Source organism: Amborella trichopoda, chromosome 9, assembly GCF_054954075.1.
Source record: "Amborella trichopoda isolate Santa Cruz 75 chromosome 9, AtrichopodaSantaCruz75HAP2 v2.0, whole genome shotgun sequence".
NCBI lineage: Eukaryota > Viridiplantae > Streptophyta > Magnoliopsida > Amborellales > Amborellaceae > Amborella > Amborella trichopoda.
In genome coordinates, this window is record NC_142344.1 from 14,696,862 (window position 1) to 14,705,501 (window position 8,640).

Below are 8,640 nucleotides of genomic sequence, written 5' to 3' on the forward strand. Positions count from 1 at the left end.
TAAACACTTAGACACAAAAATGCATCTCAATTTAATGTATTTTTGCAAAATAATTAAATTTTATAGTGTACTGTCTCTATTTCCTCTTTGGAAACTAAAAAAAAGTTATGTTTTTTAAAAAAAAATTTAAGGCCGGATCCGGCTGATCCTCCGACCCAAATCGCCGATCCACTAATCCAATTTGATCCAGATTCACCGATCCGTTTAAAAGATCAGCATGTATATATGGTGTTTTGTCAAGGTTCATAAGCTCAGTAACGACCGTGGGTTTTTTTTGCTGAGAAACACCAAAATTGGCGTCTTCTGTAACGCCTTGTCTAATTTATGCGAGTGAGCTTCTCTCTCAACCCTTACAGGGCAGATGACACATTTCCTGTTGCCACTCATCTGCTGCTCATTAAAATCTACTCTCTCTCTTTCTCTTTGGAATCATGGCTGCTAGGGCATCTCCATTTCTTCCCCATGAATTCTCCTCAAGTAATTCCGCAATCTCTCATCTGAAACAAGCAAATTATGCCCGCTGCTTCAAAACCCAAGTGCCGTTTCGAATAAAATGTTGTGAAGACACTCTAGGAAGAACTCGAGTGAAGGGAAGATCAGAAATGGAGATGCGTTTTCCAGAGATGAACAACGTTTTGAGGAGCTCTTGCCCTTGCCCTCGCCCTCGCCCTCGTCCTCGTCCTCGTCAAATAATTCTCGTTAGGCACTGTCAGAGTGAAGGAAATGTTGATGAATCTGCGTATCCTCGAATTCCTGACCCTAGAATTTGTCTCACTGAGAAGGGGTGGAGAGATGCAGAGGAAGTGGGGTAGAAGATAAGGGAAATGATATTGAGTGATGGTGCTGATGACCGGAAGGTTTACTTCTATGTATCTCCATTCGGAAGGACTGCATTTGAGCTTCATAGGATTGCAGGAGTGAGAGAGGAGCCTGGTTTGAAAGAGCAAGATTTCGGTAAGTGAATATCACTCTCTCTTGTTTCCTTTGCATTCAAAATTTCATTTTTTTTTAATGTTCAGTACTATTTCTCATTCTATTGAACTATCTATCTTGTTGGTTTGGTATGTCTAGTTCCGCATGTGCATATGCTACATGTTAATTTTTTAAAAGGGATAATCTATAGCAAGGTTTTAAAAAATGGATCGGTGACTCCGATCGGTCTCCCCAAATATGGATCAACATATCGGATTGGAGAATCAGCCGAATCCCTAAGTTTTGTCCCACATTTCTTTTAAAAAAAGCACTATAAATCTTTAAAAATAGTGTTCTTCTAGTTTTTAAAAGAAATTAGGAGTGATGCATTATGTAATTTCATTACTTTGAAAAAACAAGTAAATACTGAGACATCGTTTTCTTGTCTCGATGTCTATTAACCATTCATTCATATCAATGAAAAACATAGCCTATAATAATCAAAAATATAAATACAAAGTCCAAAATGGAGCATACAACAACTAAAATACAACCTAATATCAAAATGGAAGACAACTTCATTCTTTGTTGCAATCGCGCAGATGCATCTCATTACATTCTCTCGACAATTCATTGAGTCAACTCATGTATGCCTTAGAATCCTCGGTGCCAACCTGACTATACCCACATCCCTCACGGTTGGAGAACTGTTGTTGTTCTTGCCCAAAGTCTCGAAGACTTGCCCAACCCTCGTGATACCCCTACTCTCTTTTTGATCCCCATACTCTTGCTCGCAAGGGATGCCAATTGGCAAGGCCCGGGGCCAGCCCGGCATGGAGCCAATTCTCCCTAGCCCGGTGAGGCCCGGCCCGAAACTATGCCCGGTAAAGCCGACTCATTAAAGGCCATGGCAAGACCCGTTATGGCCTGGAATTACCCGGAAGCTCAGCTTGGCCCAATTTAGACTTTTTTTTTTAAAAAAATCTCTCCAAACTTTTCTTATAAGAAAAAAATATGCTAATTATTTTATTTGGGTTTCTAGAGAGAGATAATGGGTTTTTAGAAAAAAAAGAGAAATTGAGTTTCTACTTAGAGTAGATTTTAGAGATTTTAGAGCGATTGAGTTTTAGAGAAAAAAATAGAGGGGCACAATAAACCTAGAGCACCACATACAAACTTCTTTCCTCTACTACATGCCATCTCTCTGCCTAAAATTTGAGTTTGAACACAAAAGCTCAAAGTTGAGCACCTATACACCCTCGCTCTCTCTAAAATAGAGATCAATCAACTTTATGCTATAAAAGAATCTCATTGTTTGGGTTCAAATAGAGAGAGAGAGCTTAAGTTAACCTGTATGGAGTTCCATGTGCATCAACTTACAAGAGAGAGAGAGAGTTTAAGTTAACCTATAGGGAGTTCCATGTGCATCAACTTACAAACACCTTTCTGCTACAAGAGAATCTCATTGTTTGCTAACAAGCATCGTTAGAGAGAGAATTGTTTGCTAACAAGCTTTGCTAGAGAGAAAGATTTGATGCATTCGCCTTTTGGCAAACTTATAATGGATTAATGAATGTAAGATGTAAATGCATTGATCAATAAAAGGAGTTGCTTTCTGTCGAGAGAGAGAGAGAGAGAGATTACAATATTTATAAACATTACATTCATCTTTAAGTGATGTGTGTTTCCTCCATAACTCTCCAACCATGTAGCTGAAATGAGATGTAAAGTGCATTATAAAAAGATGAAATATTTCATAAAGAAAATGGTGTGAAAGAATATTTAATTGCATATTAGATTACTTAGATCCATCGTACTTTGAGAAGCCATGACAAGTATTCTTGCAAATGAACCTTCTACGTCCCTATACATAGACATTTGCAAAAGACATTATGCTTTAATGCTTTAATTATGCATCAAGTGCATCAAGTAATGGAATTTTTATAGGCTACAATAACTTTTGAATGTTGCTTCACTTAGTGCTGCTAATTGGGATCTACGGTTCCTCTCCAACATCTCGATACTATATTTCACCCCTTCTATAGCATCGTCAAGAATAATAGGCACAACGTAGAAACAACTGGGGTTGAAATAGAACCTATACAATACAAAAATAGAGAAACTATATAAATTGAAATCGATGAAAACTTTTAATCTAAACTTTCTAAGCATATAAATAGACATTTCACCTGCATAGTGGATTGAGTGGCCCAGTTGATTATTCCACCTTCTTTCTATGATATCTACCACTACTGGAAAAATTGCACTTCTCTTGAATATATCTCTTCGCCCTCTCTATCCCTTTATAGAGGATCCCCATGGTGGATTTCTTGTCATCATCCACCATTATTAGTAATGTTACTAAAAGAGTACTTGCAAAATGGATGTAGGCACACTTAATCCATAATCTCTATTAAGAAATTATGGCCCTCACGAGATTTTGCAAGTTTGTCATTTGTCCACTCCTCACTAGTGAACATCTTCTTCAATGCGACTTATAATTGTACAATAGAGTTCATGGCCATGTAGTGCGTCGCAAAGCGAGCCCGAATAATTCTGGAGTGGTTGTAGATAATTTTGTGATCGACCTTGTTGATGCAAGAGCCTCCTTCACATTCTTGAGTCCACCAATCTCCTCCAATATAGACTAATATAATGGGTAGCATACAGGGTCCATACTAAATGTTTAATTTTTGCCATCAGTTTTGACCTTGCTGAAACACCAGCCCTGGTGTTATCTGTAACAACCTGGACCATATGCTTCACTCTCACCTCCATGACAATCTGATACAATAGTTGTGCAATCAACTTTGCTTCCTTCGTTACCCCAAAGACATCTCTACTGGACAAGAAGGTCATACCAAGGGAGCACTAAACCAGAAAGTTTAAGTAGTCTCTTTTATTGACTTTGTCCCACCAACCGTTACCTATAAGATTGCTCCACTAAGCTTATATGTTGTAGGAGGTTTCACCCCAGTCTCTGCTTTCTGAATTTTAACAACTATAGAGGGGTAAAATGGGCTATTGCCTGCATTGACGGGGATCGCACTATCATACCACCATTTCTATATGCCCCTTATCATTAAATTACATGCACTTTTAGTCATGCCTTTCAGGACCATTTGTTGAGATTTACGCCTCGAGGGCGACAAAGCACGGGATCGTGATCGGAGGTCGCGAACGTCACTCAGGTGGGAGTGGCTCAACGCATAAAACGTGAAATCAAGAGCAAAACATGAAAGAAAACTAGAATAAATCCATTCAACTGACAAAAATCAAATTAAAAGTACATCCATCTCATTCATTCAACATCAAAAGTTCTTACAATTCTTTCAAGCCACTACTGGCCCAAAATACACAAAATGAAATGTTCATCATATGCTGAGACCACCAAAAACATACTATGAAAGTCTTCAGAGGACGGCTTTTCAACTCCTCGACTTCAAGCTTCAAACCCCCAATGGCCACCCACCTTTAGCACAGATGTCAATACTCTTCATTCTACAATTATGAAATTAAGATGGAATGAGCTAAAAGCCCAGTAAGCGAATCTACATCAATGCATCCCAACTAACATAACAGTGATAACAAAATGCAATGCACATACAATCACCAGGTATCAAGTGAATCCTCCAATATGCTCCTCATCATTCTAACAATAATATGATAAAAGAAATTTAATATACAATGCATAATTCCATCTTACTTAAAGTAGAACAACAAGGACAACAGATCACAGTCACAAAACTAGCAAGGCCCTACTCCCAAAGTAGAAGTTCTATTGCTCAGGTTAAGTCAATCCTGCTGCTTAAAACCTCTACGCTCATTCAAGAAAGAGGATAATGACAAGTGGGTGCCCCACTTCATAATGCCCTCACGCACATACATATATATCTCTAGCGCGCTTTGGGGTTTTTAATAGGCAGTAGCCTTGCAAGACACGACCATCTACTTATGCCCTTCTGGGGAGAGAGCGTTACACTACCATTGGGTGACCCAATGCGCAGTGCCCATGTAAATCTGGGGGGCGCAACCCTCTCAATTATTCACATCCTGACTCCCGTCCTATCATGGGAGACAAGGGAAGATCGCAGCTGCTGACACCATCATTCACATAGTAGTGCCATTCCCATTAGGCAGCTGCCAGTACCATCATTCACACAGTAGGTGCCCATTCACACATCACATAAGCAGCACAGTACCATCATTCATACAATAGGTACCCCTTTCTCATATCACATAAGCAGCATGATACCTTCATTCACACAGTAGGTATCTATTCACATATCGCATGAGCAGCATGATACCATCATTCACACAGTAGGTATCTATTCACATATCGCATGAGCAGCATAGTATCACATTATAACGATATCAATATTTAATCATGATAGCAACAATATCACATTCGATAGTGGCATATCACATTTAAGCAATCTCATAATGACATAACCATAGTACTAACGCATTATTCCAGTTAAGCCGTACAACTCGATTTCCTGCCATCAATGCAATGATATATGCTCACTATTAGGGTCGTAACGTTTAGACCGTTTAGAGTTTGAAGATAATTCCAAAATAAATTTTGTACTAAACCCACAATCCTTCAAATGGGATTATTTTGAAGACAATTGGACTCTGTTTGACCTCTTAAAAGTTCAAAGAGGTAGGGGTTTACTAGTTGCACCCTACGGTGCAAAGGGGGCAGCGACATACCCTGTTTCATATTACTATAACTCCCAAACCGTAAAGCAACTTGTGACGATTTCAAAATCAAAGTTTGAGCCAAGACGTACATATTTCTAACAAAGTTAATTTGAAAGCATTTGGATTTCATTTGGTAGTACAAAGATTCGTGCCAAGCGAGGTGAGAGTTTTAAAGTTTTATCAACTCTATCCACAATGACATTCCTTCATAAAAAAAAGGTATAATTTTCAATCTAAGAAGAATTTCAAAAATAGTTTCTACATGCAAATTTTAGCCCATTCAAAGATATTTCAAATAGCTATGGTTTGGCCAAAAATGAATCTCGTTTGGTTAGTTAAAATCAATGATCACAATGGTATTAGTGAAAAATCCAGGAAAATAGTTAAATGTGATATACCTTTTAATTTTGAAGCATAATTTTATTTTTGTAAGGAATTTCAACAGTGGGCAAAAACAAACATTTTACTTGATTCATACATCTTTCCAATGGCAGTGATTTGAGGTCAATCAGACCCCATTTGGTTATTGAAAAGTCTCCTTCAAGCACACACATAATTCTAGAATTTCACAGTGGCATATAACATATCTCAAGAACACATTCCATGACCTTCATTTCATGGTGAGGAACATAATAACAACCATTCTCTCAAGATGTACACACACAACATGCATTTCTTACATAATCTAAAAATCATACTTTTATTTACAATATCCACTATTATCATAGAACAAAAGCCCCAAATTTTCAGTGAAAAAGGTGTAAAGATTTTCTACATCACATATACTTCCATTGCTCATTACACATGCATAAATCCCCATGCATCCTTATGATTGCAATGCGATGGTGATGGATCCACTTACATAAACAACGATGGTGTCCTCTCCACTTCTCTTCTCACAGCTCTCACCTGCCCAACAATGGCTGCCTACCAACAGTCACTTCTTCAAACCTTACCTTAGCAAAAGAGAGAGAAATGGCGGAAAAATGAGTCTCGTGGGTTAGAGAAGAGGGTTAAGTACTCTTGAAGGTAGGGTAGCTGTCCTAGTGGCGCCAAAAGGCTTAAAAATCTGGGCAAGTGGCTAAAGTCAGCATGCACTCTCCAAGTGGCACTCCCACCTCAAGCATGCCAGAAACACGGGCGGTAGTGACCAGTCGGTGATAGCCCACTCTTCGCGCGGCGTTACCACTTGCTTGTGTCGTGCGCCCTTCACTTCGCCACACGCTTCTTCCTTTCGTTGCGTCGCGCGTCCTTCACTTCGCCGCGCGCTCTTATCACCACGCGCCTACCGCCTCGAGCCTCTCCAGCGCTTACCTGCCATGAACATCATCGCCGCGAGACCTATCGCCGCTCGACTCACATTGCTGCGCGACCCATTGCCACGCGACTCTTCTTTCCCTCTATCGCCGCACGGCCCACACTCTACTTATCCCGTCGTGCACTCAATCGGCCGGGATGGTCCAGGTCCTTACAATGCTCCTCTCATGCTAGCCATGACATGAGTAACATCCTCTACATCGTGGGACGAGGTTGCCCCTAATGACCCTTCTGTTGTGGAACTGACACCAGGTGCCCCTCTGCTAGGCCCTCCATACATGTTTAGGCTGGGCCCTCCAATACATGCTCGGGTTGGGCCCTCTATATATGCTCTGAGCAGGCCCTCCATACATGCTCGAGGCGGGCGCTCCATACATGCTCAAATCGAGCCCTCCATGCACGCTCAGACGGGGGCCTCTGTACATATCCATCTCACTCTCCCACTGGTGCAATTCTTCTAAGCTGGCTCTCATTGCAATCTCCATGTCGTGGTCGAATTGCTGTCTGGATCCACCGCACCTGATGACATATATAAGTTGGTGATCTCCTCATTCAACTTCTCTCTAGCTATCTTCTTACCCTTATAAGTCTTGAGGAGAGCTGCCATTTGTCTCCTAACGTCGGCATGTATATGGTTGCATCGAATGACCTCCCTCTTAACCCCTACCAAATGTTGTTTGAACCGGTTTATGCCACTAGTGGCAATAATTATATATTACGTTGCCTTTCTTATTTGGATCAACTCTGACCCCATGTTGCTATGCAGGTTCATCCTTAGATTTTGAAATCCTGATATCTTGTTGAGTATGCAAATGGTAAAAAAATCACAATGAATATTCAACGAGACTGTGAAAACTATTTTACCATTTCTTTATTTTTGAGAAAATATCATGGAATTTTCATGACCCACTAATATTACTTTAGTCAAATGACATTTGTGCTTTGGGCATCAAACCCAAAATATGTTTTTTCTTTTAGAAGTTGTGTTCTTATTACAACCAGCGATCTATGTTGAGTCCCACCTCAAGTTCTAGATGAGTCTTTCACCACCATGGCATGCTCCAAGGAGTCAAAGACAGATCATGTATGTTTTAAGGTGGGTGTCCATATATCAATATAATTTCAAATTTACACATTTGAAGTTAGTTGTTATAAAAAAGTAAGTACTCTCGCATAAATCAAACTAGAGTAATAAGCTAGCATGCTCCAAATTAGAATATTTTCAACACAACATTAAATCAAATAGTAGGATAAGAATAAGATACTATGAAGTGAGCATGGACCATCACATTTTTTACTAATATCCCAGTCAAGAATAATTTAAGTATGTATCAAGAACATACATTTTATTACATTAAAAAACTTGATGATAAAATTGAAAAATACAAGTTTTTTTCCCATGATAATTATATATTCATTACATAGAATTGAATATAATTACAAGAAAAATTGAAAAAAAAAAAGTATTCTTATATTGAAAGAAACAAGAACATATATTTGTCCCTAATTTTGTTGAGCATACATCAATTTTATCAAACATATATACATTCTACCTATCAAGAACATATATAAATTATGTATCAAGAACATATATACAATTTTGAAAAATGATCCTATATGACACTCCCCCACCCATATGTGTAGGACCCTAAAGGATGACTATTAAATGCGACACAGATCTCTAAAAAAGTCAAGTGCCACACC

General features: G+C 39.1%; 2 long non-coding RNA genes across 2 annotated transcripts; one reads left to right on the forward strand and one right to left on the reverse strand.

The window, feature by feature from the left end:
- The first annotated feature begins 259 nt into the window (after positions 1–259).
- Positions 260–7,666, forward strand: LOC148780411 (uncharacterized). Its single transcript, XR_016041451.1, has 2 exons — positions 260–954; positions 6,522–7,666. It is a non-coding gene; the product is annotated as an uncharacterized LOC148780411 (long non-coding RNA).
- On the reverse strand, positions 4,154–6,733 carry LOC148780412 (uncharacterized). The gene is made up of 2 exons (XR_016041450.1): positions 6,482–6,733; positions 4,154–4,413 (listed from the first exon to the last, which is right to left on the reverse strand). It is a non-coding gene; the product is annotated as an uncharacterized LOC148780412 (long non-coding RNA).
- Positions 7,667–8,640: the final 974 nt, after the last annotated feature.